This window comes from Rhyacophila brunnea, unplaced genomic scaffold, assembly GCF_057557595.1.
Source record: "Rhyacophila brunnea isolate RB1 unplaced genomic scaffold, BYU_Rbru_1.0 scaffold_13, whole genome shotgun sequence".
Taxonomy (NCBI): Eukaryota; Metazoa; Arthropoda; class Insecta; order Trichoptera; family Rhyacophilidae; genus Rhyacophila; species Rhyacophila brunnea.
In genome coordinates, this window is record NW_028232785.1 from 4,854,569 (window position 1) to 4,868,944 (window position 14,376).

The 14,376-nt window shown below is 33.1% G+C and overlaps 1 long non-coding RNA gene across 1 annotated transcript; it reads left to right on the plus strand.

The window, feature by feature from the left end:
• The first annotated feature begins 7,356 nt into the window (after positions 1–7,356).
• LOC147076221 (uncharacterized) lies at positions 7,357–8,841 on the plus strand. Its single transcript, XR_015069798.1, has 3 exons — positions 7,357–7,399; positions 8,028–8,197; positions 8,448–8,841. It is a non-coding gene; the product is annotated as an uncharacterized LOC147076221 (long non-coding RNA).
• Positions 8,842–14,376: the final 5,535 nt, after the last annotated feature.

Here is a 14,376-nt window from a genome sequence, read left to right on the forward strand (position 1 = left end):
CCGAACCGAATGGTTTATGACGGTCTCACCTTACGCCGAAACCGTTTATTGCCGTAATAAAACTTGTCGAGTGTTCACCCACTTATCTGCGGATTTGTATATACGGGTGCCACCCTGTTCCATTATGCTCCATTCAAATAACGGTGTTTGTACATGCGCGTCTATTTGAAACAAGTATTCCTTATATTAAAACAGAAAAATATTTTTTCTCTATGGTCAGTTTTTGATGTCTATGGGCACTTAACTGTCAAATAAATGACAATTTTTCACATTTTGCCGCTTGATATCCCTAGTGGTCCATATATTTTGAACTCGCTATTACATTTACTTTCATATTATTTCTTTTATTTTTCGATTAATACTACATTATGGCCGGATAATCCGAATGCCGAATAAACGTTATTGAATAAATAATCATTACAATATAAACAAATGAAAGTAAATGGTTATCGTGATAGTATACCTACATACCATATAATTATTATGCATAGATCGATTCCAGCATAATCATGTGAATTGAGTTGTTCAAAATATTATATTAGGTACTTGTATTTATTTGATTTCATGAATCTGCGTCTGATGTGTATTTACTAACGAGACTCTTAAATTTGAAAGCGTCGCCGCTTTTACGAAATTTGCGGCATTGTAGATTAGCTTTATCTACGAAAGCAAAGTTTAGTACCTATAAATAAAGCATTCATGATTGAATAAAATAAAGCACCAATTATAGAATCAATTGTAAAATAGATAGTACCATTAGACAATAATCAAAATAATACACTGAATCATAATGAAATACGGAAGAAAACAAGTACCTATGACAATTATCAACAAACGCGGGCTGTCAGTTGCGATCTGTCAAAAATGGACTGTGCCGAATTTAGCAATCGGTTCGCTAAACTTATGGTAGAGGGGCATTAGGTGTTCGGGTTCGGCGAGATGCTTATGTACTACATTTGGATGAACGCAATTATACGGGCGTATTATATAGCTGGCGTAAAATCGCATTCAAAAATTTTGGATGAACACCCAATTATACGGAATCTGACTACATGTATTCACTTGACCTTATGGGGATTCAAGATAAAACACCAGTCTCCTATCTATTTTTCTCAAACAATAGTAATCGGGGCTTAGAGGCGAAGGTAGGAGGTAGGCTATTAACATCCGACATAAAAATAGTGCACATTAAACTTCATAAACGTCATACGTAATTATTTTCATTGAAATAAATAAGACTACAGTTTACAGATGACGAAATTATTACATACATTTTAACGTTTCCGGAAGTTACCATAATATACCTCGTTCGAAAAGGAAAAAAAATATCATATATAAAATGTATTCACATTCCCCGAATCCGTAGTTCAGTCAATTAATGAAACAGTATACTCCTTATAATAACAAAGTGCACGTGACATATTGACAATTATTACATAAACTTTCACGTTTGTGGAAGTAACCATATCATCTACATTTATGTCCTAACATCTCGTATGAAAAGAAAAAAATTAACCTTATTATTCACTTGCTCCGATATGTGATTTCAACGTTGAAAAAAACCTCTGACAAAACTTCTCCATATCAGTACGTACATACATTGTTCAAGTTTCATAGAATATTGTGTACCTACCTGATTTACTGGTGTGCATTCCGAATAAGAGCAAACGGGTTTTGGAACCTCATAAATGCTTTGGCTTATTGTGCCTTCAACATACTCCTCTTTGAAATTAACTCCCTGAAAATTAATATCAGATTGATTAGTGAACTTCTGAAACTACATTTTAAAATAAAACAAACCGGTTATTTGATAAGGATGCACCCTACTATCGGTTTTGGAAAATCTGGTAGGAGATTGTTCTATAACGGACATCAAGTGCGGGATTTTATTTCGCCTGCAGCCACCGCATGAAGCATGAGTAAGGTGAAAGTACTGCATGTTGTAAAGAAAGGGTGACAACTGAGAGGTAAGTACGTCGTGTGCATGGGATTCGGAATGGCCAAAACTATTGCAGTTAAAACCATAGCAAACATAATGTTCGTAGGACTGAGTCATTGATCGGTGATCAAGCAGTTCGTTTTGTTATTATTAATAAAACATCGGTTCTCATTTATTCACGTTGTAAAATCAAGACAGATGGTAAATCAATGGGATATACTATGGTTAGACTTGAGCAGTTATAGTTTGTTATCTGATCACTTTAGCAAGTGGTGATGCATTGTCTTCCCCCACCTCATTTTAACACCCCTCCACTGCTATGACTACTCTACGCAGTGTGCTATTAGAGAAGTAAACCTAATAAATATTGATCTAGTAGTTTTTAAATTGTTGCAGAACAGACAAGATAACTATAAAAACCATCAAGTATATAAAAAGCAAATATGTACATCGAAATCATCAACACTTAATTATTGTATTAGGTATTAGTATTGGGCCCACGATGGCCGAGCGGCTTAAGTGTCGGCCTATAATATCGTGGGTCCAGGTACGAATCCTGGGTCTGGCAAATATTAGTTTTTTTTATTTGTAGTCTCAGAGTATGGAACTTATAGGTTGAGCACGTGGCAACATCCGTTTCTCGTAAAAAAATCTGTTAATACAAACCACTACTTTTGGCGGTACAATATCATCCTATTAAGGCGAATTCTTTGCCTCAATTTACGATCAAATGTGACTTCAACGCCATCTAAAGGCATCTACAGGCATCTACCATGAATTTCTAAAAATGTGTTACTAAAAACTTTCGTCGATCGCAACCAGATGGCAATAAAATATAAAATAAAATATTGTGTGTCGCCACATATTAAAAATCATAAGCTTGATAAAAATGCATTTAAATTTATTATATATTTACTTACCTATGTAAAAATATTTACAATTAATATTTTCCCCATAAAATATTTACAATTCTATTTGATTTGATTTAAAGTGTTTATGATTTTTACATTTTGTTTACCGTAGTTTTTTTTACAGTGGCAATACAAGGGTATCCTGTCCAGTCAATTAACCAGATTTTTTTACGTTGTCAATACGAATTAATATAAATATTTTTCTACAGTAAAATTCATTTATAGTAGTAAATGAACATTTAAGTACAAATGTTTATAAGATTGAGTTTAATCTTGTACAATTGACAATTACATCGAATTTCTACTAGAGGTGGAATAAAAGAATGATATGAAATGAATAGCAAAACAAATGCCATTCGAATTATTATTAAACAAAATAAGGAATATACAGTTGTACTTGGTTATTACTAGGAAGGTTGGACCGGCTGAATGTGCTCGTTATAAGCGGTACTCGTTATATCAGAGAATAGGTATTTTTATTGTCGGCGAAAACAACAATTAGACACTTAACTAGTGTCATAAACGTAATCTGTCCCCGGCGGCATCCTGTCCGATCGGATTTTATTGCTTAGGGTCGAAATGTCTTTAAACGATCAACACATTACCAGTATTTTAGCTCGGTATATCCGATAAGTATCTCGTTATAACAGTGAATACAAATGTACGGAGAAAATCATATACCAAATGTCAACGACTGTTTCCTCATTACATCCGAGATCTCGCTATGTCCGAGATTGTGATAACCGAGTTCGACTGTATTTATAATTATGACAATGTCGATATTATATAGACATCCCAATTCATTTCGTTTCAACCATGTCCGATCCTAATGGGTTCATATGGGCCTCCACAGAGTGGACGATTTGTATTAACTAACTAACTATATCTGAGATAAGAATAAAGTAAGACACGCAACGAATTGAATAAAAAAGAAGTTGGAGGTAAGAAAAAACGTAAATAAACATGCGAACAAATCTTGATAAGCAAACCCAAGGACAAAATAAGTGACAAATTAAAAAAAAAATTGTAAAACGTAAGAAAAAAATTTAGAATTTGAAGTAAGTGCACCACTGATTACATAATATTCTAAGAAAAAGACAGAACGTTATTTCTTTGAAAAAATCTAATGTCGATTTTAAAGAACAGTGCAAGATAAAATAAAAGATAGTTTTATTTATTTTACCTATAAATGTGTAAGTGAAATGGATTTGGAGATATAAAAAGAAACCTTATTGGCCCAGTGGTTTCTAGGTGTGGACTTTTGTAATTCCCTGAAGATCTCGAATAAATAATTAAAAATTATCAACACCTATACCATATTCCTAGGTATCTACTATGATTGAAAAGTAGATCTTAATTTTTTGTATTTATGATTGCTTCATAAAAAAACAATATTTACGACTTTATGATGTAGCAGATAAATGAGCAACTAAATAGTGATCCAAATATTATGAAAAGTTCAACTATCAAAGCATCACGGCATAAAATTAGTAATACCACGGTTATACACAATTTATTGTACCTACCTATTGTTATAATTTTCTTAGTTCATTTAATCGTTTTTAATTTAATTTATTTTCAAATTCACCTCTTATGTGTTCATTCACTGAATTGTTTACCCTATATTTTATGGAGACTAATAATAACTTCTATTTTCTACATACTAAATTATCAACCTCCACTTTTTGACAGGACGGCATACAGTTATATAGGCACGTAGATAATAATTTTAAGGCCAACAAATAATCCAGTATATCGGCTATTTTCAAAATGTGTTTGCCGCTGTATCCAGGATAAACATATAGAACAAAAGTTAGTGAAGTGGAAGTTTGTCGAGGCTGTTTTGATCGGGTTAATTTGTCTTTGAATAATATTGTGACTAGAAATTTTAACAATTCTTATTATTTTTAACATTGTATATTGTTCATAATTTTCGCGACTACAACGTGAATAGACGATTTTTTTTTACTTATAACATTTTAAACACTTAACATAAATCTGGATAAATTGTACAGTTACTAGACAATGATTAAATTTGATGTGTGTCAGAAGTATCTTAGGCATTGTCGCTCGTATGCTTTCTTTATATTATTATGAAACTATATTTATTTTAAAATCGCTTTATAAAAGGTAGGTACGTCAAAACAGTAATAAATATCTGAAATAATTACACAACACTATTTCAGAAAGTGGAGGTTGATATATGTAGTCCATTGACATATGCTCCAATATCGCAAACAAAAATTATTGACAGCAGAATTAACACAGTTTTTTTCTTCGTACCTGGCGAACCTTTATTTTCAATGTATGTGTGTGTGTATGTATTTTTTAATCTATGCAAGTACTGTTTCAAAAATAGTTCGATTTATTTCCGCGTTAGCAGCATATGTCGATAAAGTCTTGTCAAATATTCATTTTATTTACAATCGATTCGTTAATATACAAAAATACAAGATTAAATTTAAATAACTAGCCTAAAAATTATTAAATAATATTTTTAATAGAAACGCTAAGCGTTTTTTGCGATAAATTAAGTCTGAACCGAGATGTTTCGATTTAAATTGCATGCTTTCTAACCTCTAAATCGATGTTTTTTAAATTTGAAAAAAAATATATAAGGATATAATAAATTCCAATTAACGTTTAGCGTTTACCTAGGTAATAGATTTACGTACATTTTTATCGTAATTTTGATAATAAATCTTATGTCATTCATTCTTACCACCCGATAGAAATGTACCGAATTTGACACGTATTTTTGGTATATAGAACTCCACGATACATCTTAATTTTTTATTTTATTTTTCTCATTACTTTTGAATATATATTTACCGATTAATAAACTTTTCTAGCTATTTTTCGATAACAACTTTACCTAGAGACATCACCTTAAGATCGGACAAGAAAGAAATTAGTATTCGAAGATTTTGTCGTCACTGGCATTACTGATTTTTCATGTATTCGAGTGTTGTCAGTTCATTCCATCTCTAACACGATCAGTATTTAAATTATAGTACCTACCCGATGAACTCGCTCTGAATAAGAACAACCCTGTTGCTGATCTTCATAATTGAATGGAGATTTTACGTCTTCAATAAACTCAGTCTTGATGTCAATTATCGGAGTTTCTGACTTCAATGTTATTATTTTCGGGTCTGAAACAATATTCTGAAAACAAAATATTGTGTTATAAATCATATTTTTAAGAAGACCGATAATACGTGTGTAGCTCGACCACATACTTGAAGGGTCTCAGCTCGTACACTCTGCAATGTGGATATGGTGTCTGTCGTTATCTACCTACTAAACAAAATAAACAATCAAACAATAGGTACTAATCTACGAGAACATTTTAATTGTTAATGTCAATTATTATTCATAACTAGTAGGTACCTATAAATTAGTTTGAAATAAAACAAATTAATAATATTAATATAATTGGAGGAAACTTGTCGATAGGTACTCAATTATGTCGACCAATCAATGGCTATTAACCTTTTGAATAAGAATACTCAATGTCCATTCAAAAATAAATGATCCGGTGTTTATTTTGTCGTTTGTGTTATTGTTATTACTGTTTGTGACAACGTACCTACCCAAGGAAATCAAACGAATCCAGTTTCAAATCGTCGCCGCCAATAATAAAGCATTTATTATCATTTGTTGCTCGATCGAGTTCAGTAATGTATTTTGTTTTAGTTTCTTTTATTGGAGTCCCATGTAAATAAATGCCCTGTTTGTGGGCAAAGATATCAAAAACAATGACAATGATAGGTGTGGTATCAATTGTTAAGAAAACTCATAGTTATAAGTACAGGGATAGTGTTAGCAGCAAAGTTAACTGGGTTTATACGGGTCAAGTAGGCCGCTCGGAACTGTGTCGCATTTGCACGCAGTTTTCATTACACAAAATAGATACACTGTTTATTACGTCTGACGACACACATCTTTAAACAACCAATAGTACGACATAAAACAATCCGTTATGAAAAACTAACCTCAAAAGTGTATCCGGCCTCGTCGGTGTCCTCTTGCTTTATGTAGGTAAGCAGCTGGCTGTTTGGATCATGATTCACAGGTACCTCAAACCATTGCTTCCCTTCTGCGACAGGTTCGGAGTCTTCTCGTTCGCGTTTAATATCCATTTTATGCATGCGATCGGTCACCAAGTTAAGTTGATCGTGGAACACAAAACGTAGTAGGCGAGACTTGACGTAAGCATTTCACCATAGACAAAAAGAGTTAACCGTGTTGCCACTTTCGCAATATTATAAAATTAAATACAAAACTAAACTTCCTTTACGACCTAAACGACCTTTACGAAATACAAAACTAAAACTGTACGAAACAAATCCAATTAAACCATAGACAATATACATACAAATTATTGTATGAGACCAGAAATGGTTTGAGATTTGACGTTTGGTTCAGTGTATCATTGAAAATTAAACCGTTCTCGGATCATCAGAAATGGTTTGACATGAAACTTCAAACCAATTCGGACGATTCATAGACTAAGACGATCTGTCAAACGGGAAATCATTAAAAAGTATACATAACCTGAAAACGATATCGATCTAATATTTTCTACAAATATTTCGTTTGTTATTTTCTCGGCATTTGACTTTTAATATAATATTTTTTAGGATTAAGGAAAATCGACATGCCTAAAAACAGCATTCTCTGGCATGTGTAAGATCATCGTGTTATGTTAATATTAATATTTTAGATTTAGTACTTTGTATTTTTGGTTTTCAATACAATGGATTTATTTCAATGTATCCCATTATTTTTTGAATGGTCGTTGGAAGATTCGTCTGATGATGATTTTTTCATGCTGGAAGACTTTCAGCCCATTGTCAATAAGAAAAATGAAAATTATTGCGAAGATACTGTTGCAGAGTACACGGACAGGCAGTTCATGATGCATTTTCGCGTTTCTAGAAATGTGCATGCAGATCTCACGGAGCGATTTCAAAATTCTTCTTATTTTCCAACCCAAAACAGAGGCGGCAATGATAGAATCAGCGCCACTAACCATTTACTCATATTCCTTTGGTTTGCTGGACATCAAACTGCGTCATTTCGAGATGTGGCTGATAGATTTAATATCACTATCGGTTCTTTCTCCAGAGTCATCAAAAGAGTGACTGTGCTTATTAGTAATTTATCCCCAGAAATAATACAATGGCCAACGAATTCTGAGAAAGCAGTTATAGAGATGGCTTTTAGGGAGAACGGGTTTCCGGGAGTCATCTTTGTCATTGATGGTAGTCATATAAAAATAGATAAGCCAGAAGATGATCCATTGTCATACATCAATAGGAAATCATATTATTCAATGCAGGTAAGACAAGATATTTTTCTATGATATTTCTTTGTTTTAGATATAATTGTGTTTTAAAATAATAAAAAAGACTCGCCTTAGATTAAAGAATATATAATCTAGTAGAATAAATTTAATCATAGCACTGGTTCAAAGAATGTTATTTAATAAGTTTTCCAAGTACCTAGCTGAAAATCACAAATCTCATTCGAGCCATACTTGTTTGCGGGATTTTATTGCTTTCTGTATGACTAACTATCCTTTATTTTAGTTGCAGGCTGTGTGTGATGATAATCTCAAATTTCGAAATATCTATGTTGGATATCCAGGCTCAGTGCATGATAGTCGAGTATATCGAAATTCTTCACTGTATAGACAACTACCAAGTAAATGTAACGACAAATATATACTTGGCGACAGTGGATATCCCTGCCTTAGGAATTTGCTGACACCTTATAAAGCCAGGGGAGTACTAAATCAAACTCAAATTAATTATAATACCAAACTCAGTAAAAGTAGAATCAAAATTGAGCACGCATTTGGTCTACTGAAACAAAAATTTAGACAACTCTACCACTTAAAACATTGTTTTAATTACTCACTTTATTCGAGCATGTTGTGTTTTACACAATATGTCTTTAAATGACCAGTTTGAGTGGGATATTGATTCACCTACTGGAATTAGTGTTGAAGCAGGTTCATCCTATTTATCCCGCAATAATAGTACAACTGGTGCAGATAGACGAAATGAGATAGCTCAACTTCTTGTATTCAGGAACTTTCCATAAAATTTTTAATGCTTTTAGTATATGTATAGGCAGAGTTCAATATTTCAGTTAAGTACCTACCTATCATGTTTTTATCTGTAACTTGTTTCTATGGTATCTATTTGTTGTTCGCCGGTAGTAGGTATATTTTGTTACTTCATCAAAATATAGATTTTGTGGGAGCAAAAAGTATCAACTGAATGGAGTCCTACCTGGTATTCTCAAAGTACCACTTACCTAGTGTAATTTGTCTTTAATATTTTGTTTAATGGTTAGATATAGGTTATTAGTTTTAGTTAGTCTAGTTTTTTTAATTTTATTTAGGTACCTAACTAGTCTTTATTAGTTACTATATTTGTTTCCACACTTCACTATAAATATGTTTTCTATTTTGTTTAATGGTTAGATATAGGTTGGTAGTTATATTGACATACATTGTATATACTTATTTTTGCTTAGGTTAGCAATAGTTTCAACATAATAATAGTATAACAAAAGTATTACTTCTTCTTCTTCGGCCATATCCATCCCTTAGTTGGAGCATATAGACACCACGAGGCGCGCCCAAGAATCCCTGTCGCTTGCCAGTTTTCTTGCATCGTTCCAGGTCAAACCAGCATCCCGTAGCCCCGCCATACATACTCTTAAGATAGTATTTAACGGCCTTCTAGGACGCCGGAATCCAGTTGAATTGAAGAACAGGCAAGCCATGTTGAAATTCTCTTCTGGCATCCGCAGTACGTGGCTGAGCCAGGTCCAATGTCGCCTCTTCACTCTCAGTGCGATGAGAGGCTGCTTGGTGCGTTATACCTCCTCGTTGCTCCTACAGTCATACCAGTATCCATCGCAAACATCTGTTTTCGAAGCTCAGTCAACTTTATACTGAGCTTCGAAAAATATGTAGAAGGCTTCTTTTTCTGTGTACATATATATTACTTATATTGACCATAATGAAGAGACTTTTAAATATAAAACGCTGTGGAATATGCCTCCTGGGGAAACCACAAAGTAAAAAAAAACGCACCATAGCACTATACCTCCAGGGTGGTGTGGAAATCAGTACCTACATAATATTTGTTTCGGTGTTGTAAGTGCCTATTATTTAACGAATATAATATCATATAAAAATAATTCACTGGAATACAACCACACAATTCAGGTTCAAAATCTCACAAAGCCGGGTGTGATTTCAGCCACTGGCATAGTGTCATATACGCTAAAAACTGCTGGAGAAGGGACTCGTGGAATTAAGAAGAAAAAGAATATGCTATGAATATAAATAAAACAATATCTATCAGAAATGGTCGAGGAAGATGCAATGATAGACTTAGCCACGCCTTACAGGTACTTACCCACTGGCTGATCTGGAAAGATATAGAAGATTCGCGTTGTATCTCAGGATACCATTGTGATATAACAATAAAACTAGACTGCTCTTTTAAAATTACATATTACTTTATTGAAATAAAATCATAATATGTTAAAACTTGTTTTTTTTTACAATTTTCCATAAGTACCATTCCGTAGGTTACCATCCGGCACCACCAGATTTTCTAGTGCTAGTTTACTGAGATTACATCATGATGTTGGGCATAAATTCTAATTCTGAGACTAGTTTTCATAAATTCTAAAACTGATTCAATTAGTTTTAATTTCAAATCTTGCCAATACAGTTCAATCAAATTTTAAAATAAAGTGAATTAATGATGGAAAGTATATTGTTATGGTAATGCTTAAAAAAGAAAATGTAGAATGTTTTTAATATTTTTATTAGATTAAAAATGGGCATTGGAATTTTAATTACAATAATGGAAAAGGTCACTTAAGTATTTAACAAATCAACTTAACTATCACAAAAACTATAGCACAGATCAAAAGTAAACTTGATGTTAATGGAAATATTATTTTTAAATATAAAATAGCAAAGGAACATTATGTGACACATTACTGTGTCGGACAAATACAACCATACATAGGAAATATAAAAAATCAGTTGGTAAAGCCGCGTTCGCACGGTCCAAGTACACTTGGACCGAGTGCCATCCAAGCGCATTCGTATGAGACAGCTTTATACAAATTACTCCTATCCAAGTTAGCTTGGATAGGAGTAATTTGTATAAAGCTGTCTCATACGAGTGCGCTTGGATGGCACTCGGTCCGAGTCAACGCGGCTCAAATGATCACAAACATAAGATTGTCAATTGCACAATGGTGCTGCGGTACTCCAATCCGCACAAAGGTATTTCTGAAACAAAATGTATACACATTAATAATCAGTATGAAGGTAGCCATTCAAAAATGCGTTTTATACATGAAAGCAAAATAGGGTAGATTGTTTATCATTGCTGTGTAAACTGAATATTTTGTAATGTTATTAGGCAGCTGAAATTTTGCGAGTATTAACTATAATGTTTGAGACATTCATGGTTGTCACTTTTTTGTGTGAAAATCAATTCTGCGTATTTAAAGGTTGTGAAAATACCAAGCACTTTGTAAACACCAACCCATGCTATGTTTAGTAGGGAACGAGATGCTGCAAGAAATCCACGTGGTGTCCATAACATCTCACTCATGAATATTGATTATCTTGGGACGAGTAAGAGATATACATCGATATAGTATTAGCCAAAGATATCTGTAACACCGCGACCACGCCAAACTATTTATTATTACGACAATATAGACAGTTCCGCAGAACTGACTTTTATACGCGTGGGTACAACACTTTGGTATTTGTTTTAAATAGTCTGAAACAACTTACCTTGTTCCATTTTGAATCTACGTAAACTTCGTCTCAATTTCTGTTTGACCACGTTAACTGTTGTTAGGCTTCGTTGTAGTGTTGTACAATAATTATTATTCGGACGCGCTGAAGGACTGCCGGTTGACGTTTCAAAGTTAATTTTTGACAGGTTTTTGTTTTGTTTGGTAATGGTGTTGTGACGTAGAGTTGCCGTTTTATGGAAATAAATGATTGAATTAATTTTAAGCATTGGCAACACTAATTAGTTGTCAGAAAAGCGTTTCCGTGGACATTTACCAAACGGTCCCAAACCCAACCGTCCGATTTCGTTTGTTTGATGCAGGTTGCATGATACATACTTTAAGTAAACAGGAAAAAATGCGTTTCCGGAAGAAATATGTTGTCACTTCGGAAATAGAAAGGGTAATTTTTCAACGGCTGTGGAAGGAAACTCTTGAATACTTTACCAATTATAATTATTGTAAATAAGTCGCCAGTAATGGTACGCTCTATTAATTGATTAAGATAAAATAAGTTTGGAACGTTCGTTTTGAATTTAAATTACGAAAATGTTCTTGTGATAGTACTAAAACAATATAAGTAGGTATCTAGTAATTTAATTGGTCCACATGATTGTCTAACGACCGGTTTCGTTCCCTTTGAGAACATTATTACCCAATATATTGTTCTATTTTTAATTATATTACTATAAATACATATGAATTGCCATGTGGCATTGTTAATCAATGTGATGTTGGTTTTGTTAGCACTTTGCCTGTTGTCATTCTATTTTAAAACGGCTACTCGCAATGACATTATTATGGACGAAGCATCTGGAAAAAATGACACTTTTGTGTCGTTTCTGCCGAATGGTATAATCTGTTCTAACGCCATTACAATAAAGGTGGTATTGCTATAAATTCCTAATGCTTTTTGTCGGTCTGCTGAATGGTTCGGTTCGAAAAGGGTTCGCTCAAATGAACATTTACACTAGAAACACTGTTCTAACACCATTACAATACAGGTGATATTCCTATAAATTTCCGATGCGTGATATCGCATAATGGAAATTGCTTGACGTCTACCTATGCATGTGCGAATGTCACTATGCGCGAATTTACTTTCCAGCTACTGTATTGACTGCGCTGTCCATTAATAATGTCATTGGCTACTCGTGAATACTGTTGTAGAGTACATAGGTACCTTATGGATGTTTGAAGAATGACCAATGTAGTGACTCTCTGTTTCCACACAAAAAATCACAACCCGATTTAATGCAGACACACTTTCGTGAGAGTATGGTGGGTCCACTCGGCTCGAGTGGCTATTCCTCGTCAGCGTTCGCATAGCATTATTAAAACCACTATGGCGTATACTTACAATTTGACAGCGTTAATCAGTGATGCCAACCGTACTATAATTATAGTACAATACTATAATTTTGTTTCGCGAAAAATGTAAAATACTATAATCTTCGCCAAATATACCGAAATACTATAATTTTAAAGGATTCAAGACGAAAAATGTTCCTCTACTATATATTTTTCAATATATTATATTTTTATATAATATATATATTAATAAATATATTTTTAAAAATGTTAAATAAATAATGTTCTTTTGTTATATTATTTCAAATAACCTGCTGTTATAGATGAGGCAAAAAAAATAAGAAGTTTTTCACCAGAATGTGATATTTTTAATTTCAGTGATTTCAACTTACCGTATTATGTACAGAAGTATTAGAATAATTAAAAAATAAAATATTGTAAGTACACATTAGTACTTATATTCGACAACAATTTCAGAAATTTTCAGGTTAAGATTGATAACACGTGTAATCTCATAGATTAAATTTTAACAGCACTTCACCAAAATGAGTCATTGTATACGATCTAAGTGCATCAGGTCCTGCACATGAGTAACTACATTGATCACATTAAAATGGATTTTCACCAGAATGCGACATCCTGTGTCTTTTAAGGCTGCTAGAATATATACAAGAGTAATCACACTGATCACATTTTATTGGTTTTTCACCGGAATGAGTCATTTTGTGTTTTTTCATAACATTATATTGGATACATGAGTAACTACACTGGTCACATTTGAATGGCTTTTCACCAGAATGAGTCATTCTATGTTTTTTCATGCTACTAAACGTTATAGATGAATAATTACATTGGTCACATTTAAATGGCTTTTCACCAGAATGAGTCATTTTGTGTTTTTTCATGTAAGCAGATAGTATACACGAGTATTCACATTGATCACATTTAAATGATTTTTCACCAGAATGAGTCATTTTGTGTGTTTTCATGTTATAAGATAGTATACACGAATAATCACATTGCGCACATTTAAGTGGCCTGTTACCAGAATGAGTCATTTTGTGTTTTTTCATATCACCAGATCTTATACAAGAGTAATTACACTGGTCACATTTAAATGGCTTTTCACCAGAATGAGTCATTTTGTGTATTTTAAGATCACTAGATTGTAAAGAAGAGTAATTACATTGGTCACATTTAAATGGCTTTTCACCAGAATGAGTCATGTTGTGCATTTTCATCCGACTAGATCTAAAAGATGAGTAATTGCATTGGTCACATTTAAATGGCTTTTCACCAGAATGAGTCATTTTGTGTATTTTCATATGACGAGGTTGGATACAAGAGTAATTAAATTGG